The sequence below is a fragment of the Mirounga leonina genome, unplaced genomic scaffold, assembly GCF_011800145.1.
Source record: "Mirounga leonina isolate KUSES-001 unplaced genomic scaffold, KU_Mleo_1.0 Mir_129, whole genome shotgun sequence".
Classification (NCBI taxonomy): Eukaryota; Metazoa; Chordata; class Mammalia; order Carnivora; family Phocidae; genus Mirounga; species Mirounga leonina.
This window is the reverse complement of record NW_023270323.1, coordinates 11024679-11036962: the sequence shown is the minus strand read 5'-3', so window position 1 is coordinate 11036962 and position 12284 is coordinate 11024679. Positions and strand designations below refer to the sequence as shown.

Here is a 12284-nt window from a genome sequence, read left to right as displayed (position 1 = left end):
CAGAGAGAGGATGGCCCTACTGACACTTAGATTTCAGATTTCTAGCCTCTGGAACTATGAGACAATAAACTTTTGTTGTTCTAAGCCACCTGATTTGTGGCTTAGAAATGAGGAAACATATATATCTGCCTTGTCTGAAGTGAGAAGACAGATGATGTACCTACACTAAGTCATGTGTGGTTGCTAACAATTTGGTTGGATAGGTAGGGAAGGAAACAGATTGAAAGATTGGTGACAAGAAAGCACAGAGAAGTGGAATGTTGGTGGTCTTCTTGGAAAGGACACAGACTGCAAAGATATTTTTGTCTGGGGCGCCTGGGTGGCTCAGTCGGTTAAGCATCTGCCTTTGGCTCGGGTCATGGTCCCAGGGTCCTGGGATCAAGCCCCACATCAGGCTCCCTGCTCGGCGGGAAGCCTGCTTCTCCCTCTCCCACTCCCCCTGCTTGTGCCCCCTCTCTCGCTGTGTCTCTCTCTGTCAAATAAATAAGTAAAATCTTTATTTAAAAAAAAGATACTTTTGTCTATATGAATGACCACCAAAGGATGTTCACTACAGAGGAGGCTCTTAATAATCAAGTGGACAAAATGGCATGCTCTGTGGATGTCAGACAACCTCTTTCCCCAGGTACCCAGCACTTATTCAATGGGCCCATGAACAAAATGATTATGGCAGGGATGGAAGCTAGCCATAGACTCAACTACACAGACTTCTCATTACCAAGACTGACCCGGCTAATGCTATTGCTGAATGCCTTATCTACCAACAGCAGAGATCAGCACTGGGTCCCTGATAAGGCACCATTGCCCAGCCACCTGGTAGCGGGTTGATTACATTGGAACTCTTCCATTTTTGAGAGGGCAGAAAATCCTCCTCACTATAATAGACACATATTCTGGATATAGATTCCTTCTCTACCCATAATTCTGCTAGGACCTCCATCAGTGGACTCCCAGAATGCCTTATTCACCATTACAGTATTCCAACAGCATTGCTTCTGATGAAGAAACTCATTTCATACCAAGAGAAATGCAGCAGTGAACTTAAAAAGCCTATAGAATTAACTGGTCTTACCACATACTCCATTATCTATAAGTAGCTACTTTAACTTAAAGGTGGAATTGCTTACTGAAAATTCAGTTATGGTGCCAGATGTGAGAAAACATCTTCAAAGACAGGGTTCCGACTTGCAAAGTGCACTATATACTTTGAATCAGAGGTCATTATATAGTGTTGTCTCCTCCACAGCCAGAATACGTGGATTCAGGAACCAAGGGATGTAACTGGGAGTGGCTCCTCTCACCATTATATCATAACCTACTCACAAATTTTTGCTTCCCATCCAGGCAACTCAGATTTGCTGCTTTAAAGGTCTTTGTTCCAAAGGGAGGAAAGTTTCCAGCAGGGGACACAACAACACATGCACTACATTGGAAGATGAGGCTGCCACCCCGCCATCTTAAGCTTCTTATGTCCCAAACCAATGGGCAGTAAAAGGCATCTCTCTACTGCTGGAGTGACTGATCCCAGTTACCAAGAGGGAACTTAGGTTGCTACTAACCCATGAGTACAAATAAGACTATATCTGGAACCCAGGACATTTCCTGGGCATATCTTAGTACTTCCATGCCCAATAGTAAGTGTTAATAGAAAACCATATTAAAAAAGGGGCAGGGTAAACAGTATGGAGATTCCTCAGAAAGTTGAAAATAGAGCTACCCTACAACCCAGAAATGGCACTACTAGGTATTTACCCAAAGGATTCAAACATAGTGATCCGAAGGGGCACCTGCACCCCAGTATTTATAGCAGCAATGTCCACAATAGCCAAGCTATGGAAAGAGCCCAGATGTCCATCGACAGATGAATGGATAAAGAAGAGGTGACATGTATGTACACACACACACACACACACACACAGGAATATTACACAGCCATCAAAAGGAATGAAATCTTAGCATTTACAACAACATGGGTGGAACTAGAGGGTATTAGGCTAAGCGAAATAAGTCAGTCATAGAAAGACATGATCATATGATTCATATGATTTCACTCATATGTGGAATTTAAGAAATAAAACAGAAGACCATCGGGGAAGGGAGGGAAAAATAAAAAGACAAAATCAGACAAAATCAGAGAGAGAAACAGACCGTAAGAGATTCTTCACTATAGGAAACAAACTGAGGTTGCTGGGGGGGAGGGAGGGAGGGAGATGGAGTAACTGGGTGACAGGCATTAAGGAGGGCACATGATGTAATGTACACTGGGTATAATATGCAACTGATGAATCACTGAACTCTACCTCTGAAACTAATATTGCACTATATGTTAATTAATTGAATTTAAATAAAATAAAATTAAAACAAAAAGAGGCAGGCATATTGAGGACTGAGATGCTTCAAGAATGAAGATTTAGGTCACCCCACTAAGAAACTGACCAGCTGAGCTTCTAGTTCAGAGCAAAGGAAATACAGATAAGTTTGGAAGAACAGGATCATAAATATCGACGATGGCCCTGTGATCAGTTACAAAAACAAGGACTGCAGTAGTTTTGTATATTTTCTCATTTGTTGTATATGTGCATTTATTTGTAAATATTAACCATTTTCTTTCTTCCATTATTATTTCATATACAAGCTTTTGGAGGTTAACTTTACAACTTAGTCTTTAGTCTTTTGGTAATAGAATATTTAGTAAAATTGTGACTGAATTTGAGAAACAATATAGCCAGTGTTAAAGTATACTTTTTTTAAAGATTTTTTAAAAAGATTTTTTATTTTTAAGTAATCTCTACACCCAAATGGGGCTCAAACTCATAACCCGAGATCCAGTTGCATGCTCCACTGACTGAGCCAGCCAGGGGCCCCTAAAGTATCATTTTTGAATTTTTAATTTTTTTAAATTGTAAAATATGCATAGCAACATTTACCATTTTAACCATTTTTAAGTGTACAGTTCAGTGGTATTAACTACATACATATTTTTGTGCAACCATCTTCTTTTTCCAGAACTTTTTCATCTTCTTGAGCTGATAATCTGTACCCATTAAATAGTATCTCCCCATGTTCTCCCACCAGGCTTTGGCAACCACCCTTCTACTTTCTATCTCTATGAATTTGACTAGTCTAGGACTGATTTATTCAAGATATATATTTTTTGAAAATTAAGATCATGGGACGCCTGGGTGGCTCAGCCGGTTAAATGTCTGCCTTTGGCTCAGGTCATGATCTCAGGGGCCTGGGGTCGAGCCCCGCATCCAGCTCCCTTCTTGGTGGGGAGCCTGCTTCTCCCTCTCCCTCTGCCCCTCCTCCTGCTCATGCTCTCCCTCTCTGTGTCCAATAAATAAAATCTTAAAAAAAAAAAAAAAAAAAGGACGCCTGGTTGGCTCAGTCCTTAAGCATCTGCCTTCGGCTCAGGTCATGATCCCAGGGTTCTGGGATCGAGCCCCGCATTGGGCTCCCTGCTCCGCGGGAAGCCTGCTTCTCCCTCTTCCACTCCCTCTGCTTATGTTCCCTCTCTTGCTGTGTCTCTCTCTGTCAAATAAATAAATAAAATCTTTAAAAAAAAAAAAAGAAGAAAGTTAAGATCATAACTCTCATACAAATATAAAATGAATATGTGTCAGAGGTTTTATTTACCTCATTAATTAATGAGGAAGCCAGTAGGATGTTACAACTAGATCAAAGGAGAATTCAAACAACAACCACACATATATAGGATACAAGGAATGCTGGAATGAATTTATAAAAAGATACAAAATGATCTAATCACCACAAAATAATCAGTTGTATTCCACTAACACAATTAATTTCCATTTCCATGGGCTAAGTCATTTGCATTATTATTAGTTTTCTACCACCCACGAAATAGTAAAATACCCCCCCAAAAAAACCACAATGAAAGAAAAAGATAATTAGGAAGTGTGCTCAAGGCAGTATATTCAATAACTATATGCATAAAACATGGATGAATAATGACAAAATAACACTGAGTGGGGCAAAAAAATGGGAGAGGACTGTTATAGTTTATTGCTTGTCAGTTCCAAAGCCACCTGGAGCTGGCCCCGGTGAACTCCTCATTGGCCAGCTCGTACAGTGTCGGCCTTACAGCAGAGGGCACTGGAGGGACACTGCAAGTAGCAGAGAGGTAGGTGGCTTCCCTTCCTAGATCTTCCTGTTCCTGGGCTGTCTCCTATGAAGAGACCTAAATGGATCGCTTCCAGTTGACCCTCCCTGGTCTGCAGGCTGCGCCCCAGCTCTGGGCTGTTGCAGCACTCCACTGAACTTGTCTGTCAAGTAGACTGCAGCCTTATCCTCTCCAAGGAGGTCTGAACCTTAGCTTCATGTTGGGGATGGGGTCTCTTCCCAGTGGGTGGGTGGATATTCTTCCTCAAGCATAGGGGTAGTAATGTTGCTTACGTTTGCTATTTTTTAGCAAACCTCTTTTACCTCTCTTAATAGTTAACCACCTTTTATTAGCTCATAATGTTACATTAAATATTCTCTGATAAATTATGGGTGTGGTCTCTGTTTTCCAGACTGATACAACCATAACCTTATTTATTTTCTTCCTATTCATTTCTTAAACTTATCACATCCTTATTATTACCCTAAGGAATATATATTAGCATGCTCTCCTGTCCCTTTCATATCCTCCCAAAGCATCCATCATATTAATAATATCTAGTATTTTAGTTTTGTGTTGTAATGGATATATTTTCTCTTTCTCTTTTCTTTGGTTCTAGTTACTTTTTCTTTTTTAAGGCTACAACAAACTTTACCTAAATATATGATACATTTACTTCTGATAAATCTTAAAACACATTAGGATTTTTTATTTTTCTTCTCATTTCTGTACTTCCTCAAAAAAAATTTTTTTTTTAAAGATTTTATTTATTTTACAGAGAGCACAAGTACGAAGGGCAGCAGACGGAGGGAGAAGGAGAAGCAGGCTCTCCGCTGAGCAGGGAGCCCGATGCAGGGCTAGATCCCAGGACCCCGGGATCGTGACCTGAGCTGAAGGCAGATGCTTAACTGACTGAACCACCCAGGCGCCCCTCAAAAATGTTTTCAATCTGAGTCTTTTTGTGGCAAATTTTCTGAGAACTCGTATTCTTGAAGCTGAATATCACTTTTCCTATGCCTTTATATTTGAAAGACAATCTGGCTGAATACAACATTCTAGGCTCAAGTTATTTTTCAGTATAACATATACTACTCCTTTGTCTTCCTGCAGCCGGTAGGCTGTTGAGAAGTCTAATATCAGTATGATTCCTATTCCTTTGCAGATTGTATGTTTTCTCTTTCTAGAAAGTTTCAGACCTTTTCTTTATCTCTAGTACTCTTTCACTATAACGTGTGTAGGTCTGATTTTTCCTTATGTCTTCTCTGAACTTTCTGATCTGAAATCATTCATTCTTCCTTAGTTATGAGAAATTTATTATTTCTTATAATATATCCTGTTCTTATTTATTCTTTTAAATTTTGTCTTTTGAGACTCCTCTTACAAAGATGCTGACACTACTACTTCTATTCTCCATATCTCTTTGCTATGTTTTATTCATTATCATTTCCTGCTAGCTTTTCCATTTGTTTGAGTTTTTTTGTTTTGTTTTTTCTTGCAGGAAATTTTTTTTTAAAAGATTTTATTTATTTGACAGAGAGATAGAGAGAGAGCACAAGTAGGCAGAGAGGCAGGCAGAAGGAGAGGGAGAAGCAGACTCTCCACCGAGCAGGGAGCCCGACGTGGGGCTCGAGCCCAGGACCCTGGGATCATGACCTGAGCCAAAGGCAGCCGCTTAACCGACTGAGCCACCCAGGTGCCCCTTGATATGAGTTTCTAAAGGAGAAACTCAGCAAACTACAGCCTATGGGCTAAATCCAACTTGTCATCTGTTTTTGTAAATAAAGTTTTATTGGAATAGCTATGTTCATTTATGTATGATCTATGGCTGCTTTTGTGCTACAGTGGAAGAGTTGCATAGTTGCAACAGACCATGTGACCCACAAGGTTTAAATATTTAAAATACTTGCCATCTGGCCCTTTACAGAAAAAGTTTGCCAATCCCTACTCTACACGATAGGAACAATTTTCTTCTTTCTATCCTGAGGGCTTAGAATGTACCTTTCCCAGGTTTGTTGAATGAATGAATAAATAAGCTTTGAAGGACAAATATTATATCAATAGGTAGAACTGAGAGAGATTTATTTCAAAAGATGAAAAGAGCATTCTAGCTAAAGGGAACAGAAATAGTATAAGCAAAGGGGTGCCTGGGTGAGTCAGTTGGTTAAGCATCCAACTCTTGATTTCCGCTCAGGTCTTGATGTCAGGGTTGTGAATTCAAGTCCCACATTGGGCTCTATTGCTGGGCATGGAGTCTACTTAAAAGAATAAATAAATTTGTTAAAAAGAAAAGAAACAGTATAAGCAAAGATGAAAAAGTGAAAAGGGTAGATTTCCGGTAAAGCGAAATATTTAACAAAAGTGAAGCTGGAAAGACAAACTCTTTTGGGAAGTCTGGGGTCTAGAATGGGGAATTGGTGCTTAGTTCTCTTTGCAATTGCCAGATATGTCACATGACCGGAGATATGCTTTAGGAGGACTCATCTGGCAGCATTGTGGAGAACACACTAGAGAGAGAAGACAGAGGAGGAATGGAGAACAGTTCAGAGGCTGCTGGAATAGTGAAATACAAAGAAGCTGACTCAGTATGGTTGATGTCAGCTCAGAGACACAATGCAACTTGATAGACTCACTGTACTTGGTCTACATCCCAGCCCCACAGTAGCCTAACTGTGGGGTACTAAGCAAGTTGCTCAGTCTTTCTGGATTTCAGTCTCTTTGTCTGTAAAACATGGTGATTCAGTGAGGATCCAATTAGGAAAATAACACTCATGCCAGGTAATTTAATAGAATTTAATAAGGGAAGACAGTCTTTTAGGCTGAAGAGCTGAAAGACCAAGCAGGGGATTAAGCAACTGCAGGAAGCAATGGCCACTTCCAAGGCTGGGACTAAGGAAAGACAGTGTTAGCAGAGCCCAGGAGGCAGAGCTGCTGATCGTGACCTGTGGGAGCTAGAGCTAGGGAGAAGGAGCAGCCACTGGTGCAGAGCCATGCCCAAAGCAGAGAGAGGAGAGCCACTCTGGAGTCTCCTCTCTCCCTGCCCTCCTGTCTCCTTCCAGTGACATCTATTGGCCAAACCTAGACAGAAGTCAGTTCCCAACAAAGAAACCTAGGAAAGGTGATTGCAACAATCAACCCCTTGTGATTCACAGCAGAGTAGAGGAAGAGTAGGGACTGGATGTGAGGCAAACACGCAACTCCGCAACACACATGGATGTATCACCAGAGGTTACTGTGACCAGCGCAGCTGAGACTACACACTGGGCCGCCACATGGTATACAATCAGTAAATGGTCAAGGGTTTGGGTTTTTTCTTTTTTCTTTTTTTCTTTTTTTAAAGATTTTATTTATTTATTTGAGAGAGACAATGAGATAGAGAGAGCATGAGAGGGGATAGGGTCAGAGGGAGAAGCAGACTCCCCGCTGAGCAGGGAGCCCAATGCGGGACTTGATCCCAGGACTCCAGTATCGTGACCTGAGCCGAAGGCAGTCGCTTAACCAACTGAGCCACCCAGGCGCCCTGGGTTTGGGGTTTTTCTTACCCTTTCTTACATCTCTATCCTCATCTTTTACCAATTTCCTCCTATTTTGGACATATTGAACTATTTCTAATTTCTAAAATTCACCGTGAACTCCATCACTTTGGGACTTGTGCATGTTTAGCTCCCTTTGCCACACACCATTGCGCCCTTTCCTGATGACTTTCATTTCCCCCAACTCCCTCTTTCTTTTTGTTATTATCCTAGGTTCGGCCTCTGGCAGGATTGTCCCTGAGTCCATCAACACTTCTCCCATAGCGCCAGGTAGACTGTATGACAATGAATTTATCTCTTTGTTTTAGTTTTCTACTGCTGTATAACAAATTACCACAAACCTAGCAGTCAAAAACAGCACACATTTTTTACCTCACAGTTTCTGTAACTAAGAAGGCCAGCATGCTTTACCTGCGCCCTCTGCACAGGATCCTACCAGGCTGGAATCAAGGTGTTGGCCAGATGTATCCTCCTCTGCAGGCTTGACCAAGGAAAGATCCGTTTCCAAGTTGCCTTGGCAGAATTCATTTCCTTGCAGTTGTATGACTAAGGTTCCTATTTTATTGCCAGCTGGTGGCCAAAGACCACTCTCAGTTCCCAAAGACACCTTCTGGTCCTTATTTTATGGCCCTCTGTGCAACATGGTGATTTGCTCCTTGAAGGCCAGGAGGAGAGCTTCTGCTATAGCTTCAAATATCTGCTTTCCTCCTCCTTGGACCCCTAGATCCTCTTTTTAAAAAGAGCTCACCTGATTAGATTGGGCTCACCTACATTCAAGGAGAGAAAAATTAAATAGCAAATACATACCAGGACTGGGAATCTTGGGGGCCATTTAGAATTCTGCCTTCCATACTCACCTTCTAGATGTGAACTGTCCAAAGACAAGGCAAGTTTCTTGTTTGTCATTATATCCCAGAATTGAACAGAATTAGTACCTGACACTTAGCAGCTATTCACTGAAAGAATGAAGAAATACAACAAGAAAGGGAAGGGAACTTGTAGGGGAGGGAGATATTAAATATGACTTGGTAGGTAATGGACATTTGAACCTGAATCCTGGGTCTATAATGGTGCCATTATAAAAAGGTGAAAACCAAATAGGAGGAATTGGGTTGAGTGGGTTCTGATTATGGAAGAATGAGTGGACAGAATGAAATAATATGTATTTCATACTTCATATGCTGAGTTTGTTTTGCCTATGGCACAACCATGTGGAAATTGCCTGCGAACAAATGAGGGTGAAAGTCTGGAACTTAGAAGAGAGATATGGGTCGAGGTGAATCATAGTATTGAGTATTGAATTCTTAAGTTGTGCCATAGTTGGTAGAGTACTCTTACCACCAATCCTTCTCCCATAACTTGGCTTTTGTATTCTGGCTCTGACTCATGTCTTTCCCTTTTCTACTTCCCAACTATTTGATTTTCCCATAATTACTCAAATTTTTCTTATCCTCATCCTATTTAACCCTCCAGATGTAACTGTCAGAATAAAAACCTATTGCCAACTCTCTTGGGCCTGCTGATGTGGATTTAACTGTAATAAACATTAGTTGGGATATTTAGACTAATCTAATTATGTGTATAGTGGTGAGAACATGACCTTGAGCCACAGAAGAGCTGGGTTCAAGTACTGCCTCTGTTTATTTGCTGTATAATCATGATCAAGATGAATGATCTCTCCGAGCTTATTCCTTCTTTATACATGAACTAGATATCTACGCATGTTTTCAAGAGGATTAGATAAAATTTTGTGTGTGAAATGTCTGATAAATTGTAGAAATTCAGTTAAATCCTTGCATTAATTTTTTTTAGAGAAAAATATGGATGTTGTGCTCATATTCTTTTGCTCCAGATTCATTGGGATTTTTCAAATTACTATTAGACATATGAAATCAGTTTAACAATATTACTACATGACTAAAAAACATTCATAATCCCCACTGGGATTGGGAAGCAGTATGTAGTAGCAATGAGTAAAAACTCACAGATGATATGAAATTCGTATTGTACTGGTTAGAAAATGTGATGTCAGGTTACTTGGAACCATATTTTCTGCTAAATATTCATGATGAAATAAAGACAGCTATTTTAATTCCAGTAATATCGCACCTAGTTCTTTTTAGAGCTAAAGACAGCAGGTTTATATTTGCATATCTGCCTCCCAGGTTGAGATGTAAAGCTAGGAATTTCTGTATCTGCCTACAATCTATGCTGAGCTCTCAGCACACTTTCTTACGTGGCCTCAGGGATTATGATGGCAGTCTTCCAGTCTCCTATTCATTTTCATAAGGTAGCCACAGTAGTCTGTCTAAAATGCAGCCTGGGGGCACCTGGGTGGCTCAGTCGGTTAAGCAACTGCCTTCAGCTCAGGTCATGGTCCCAGGGTCCTGGGATGGAGCCCTGCATCCGGCTCCCTGCTCAATGGGGAGTCTGCCTCTCCCTCTGCCTGCCGCTCCCCCTGCTTGTGCTTTCTCTCTCTCTGTCAGATAAATAAATAAAATCTTTAAAAAAATAAAATAAAATAAGATAAAATAAAATGCAGCCTGTTTGAATCTCCTACTCACTGCACTTAGGATGAAAGGATAACTCTAGGTTGGCATGGCTGGTACTTTACCAGCAGCTTTCTGTTGACCTTTCCTGTCTTCTATCTTATCACTGCCCCTCATAATCTTTGCCCCAAGGTCCTACTACCCCCTCTTTGTGTTCTTTTTTTGGGAACTGGCTCTTCCACCACTTTCCCTTACCTGGTTTAAGCTAAGCTTTCCACCTCCCTCACTGTCACCTTTTCCTCATCTACACACCTCCCAACTCTGGGTTGCTTGTTTTCTTTTACAAGTGTATGCTCAGCTTTCAATTTGGTTGGGATTTATTTACACTTTGAAGAAATTATCCCTTTGAAATATACATGCAGTAATTTTGGAGTAACATAATTTAAACTGCCGGTCTTGCTAACTGCGGAGTTTAGGAGCGCTTCAGGCTGGTCAAGCAAACAGCTGTCTGTGTCGTGATGCAGGCACATTTCCCACCAGTCTCCATCTTAACATTATGTTCCTGCCCCTTTGTACCATTCGGGCGCTCTGAGAATATAGCCTATGAATTTCTGTGAGTCCCAGGGGGTTCATTTGTTTGTCTTTAAATTTTAAGTAAAAACATGGCTGAAAATTGTCAAGTAGCATCCCAGGAGTCCTTACATGAAGAGGCAGTTTTAAAAAGGGAGAAGGCGGGGGGCACCTGGGTGGCTCAGTCAATTAAGCATCTGACTCTTGATTTCAGCTCCGGTCATGATCTCAGGGTCGTGAGATCCAGCCCTGCATTGGGTCCATGTGGGCATGGAGGCTGCTTAAGATTCTCTCTCTCCCTATCCCTCTGTCCCTCAGTAGTAATTTCTATACCAACATGGGGCTTGAACTCAGGATCCCAAGATCAAGTGAACTGCTATTCTCACTGAGTCAGCCAGGTGCCTCAGAAAGGCAACTTTTTGAAAGAAAAAAAAAAAAAACTCACTAGAATAACTATCCTGCTTTTTATTTATTATGAAAAAATTAAGGGGTACCTGGGTGACTCAGTCAGTTGGGCATCTGCCTTTGGCTCAGGTCATGATACCAGGGTCCTGGGATCGAGCCCCGCATCGGGCTCCCTGCTCAATGGGGAGCTGGCTTCTCCCTCTCCCACTTCCCCTGCTGTGTTCCCTCTCTCTGTCAAATAAATAAATAAAATCTTTTAAAAAAATTAATTTTGACTTAAGTGTTTTTAAGTAACCTACCATCTTTCCAGAAATTAATCGATAGAAGTATGCATTGGAATTATTTATTTATTTGTTTCTGCTAGGCACTGGAACCTTTGTTATTGATACAGCCTATCACCTAGCACATTGCCTTAAGAATATCCATATAAATGGAATGGACTACTCTCTGAAGCAAAACTACATCATCTTCTACAAAAAATTTTTGCAAAATGACATCCTTCAGCTCCAAAAGCAGGAAAATAAAATTATCATACTTTCACTGACAACCTTATTTACTAAACTGACCACAGTTTGAAGGTATTAGGAGGTAGTATGGGATGATTAAAAGGAACATGACAAAGGAAAAAGTTTCACATAGGAGTGGTAAAGACAGATTATAAAATATTATTATGCACATATATATTACAATGAAATAGATTAGTTCTATAACAAAAAGGTTAAAATATTTGTTATGGTTAGAATAGATACCAATCTCGGTTAGAAACTTTTAAGAACTATACAAACACCCGTCTGTCAGAGGTGACTCCTGCTCAGAGATGACCTCTAATCATCTAGAGGCACACCAAATTTCATCAGGGACACCTTCATTATTTTAGCTGTTAAAGTAAGCCAAATCAATATCATCATGGGAGCATAGGGAGTAGGAAGAGGAGTTATATTTTGGAAAACAATCCATGGGAAATTAAGTGAGGTAACCAAAGGTTTAATTTGGAAATGCAAATATCTATTGATTGGGTTTTCAGTCAACACCGTTCATGTACACAATGAAGGAGTAATGAGGGGCAAAGCAAGAGGGACAAGAAGAAGGAGGAGGAAGAAGAGGAGGAAGGTGAAAAGAAATACAGAGGGCACTGAGTGGGTTATTTTCATACATTATATTCATTTA

The 12284-nt window shown here is 40.7% G+C and overlaps 1 long non-coding RNA gene across 4 annotated transcripts in view; it reads left to right on the top strand.

Moving 5' to 3' along the window:
• The window catches only part of LOC118010364, a 39427-nt gene extending 27656 nt beyond the window's left edge, over window positions 1-11771 (top strand). The window contains exons 5-6 of one of the 4 annotated variants that reach the window (XR_004679175.1): window positions 7867-7923; window positions 10927-10951. This is a non-coding gene — a long non-coding RNA (uncharacterized LOC118010364). Of the gene's footprint in view, window positions 1-7866; window positions 10000-10926; window positions 10954-11481 lie in introns of those variants that run through there. The other 3 variants (XR_004679176.1, XR_004679177.1, XR_004679174.1) reach the window with 3 other exon arrangements.
• The last annotated feature ends 513 nt before the right edge of the window (window positions 11772-12284 follow it).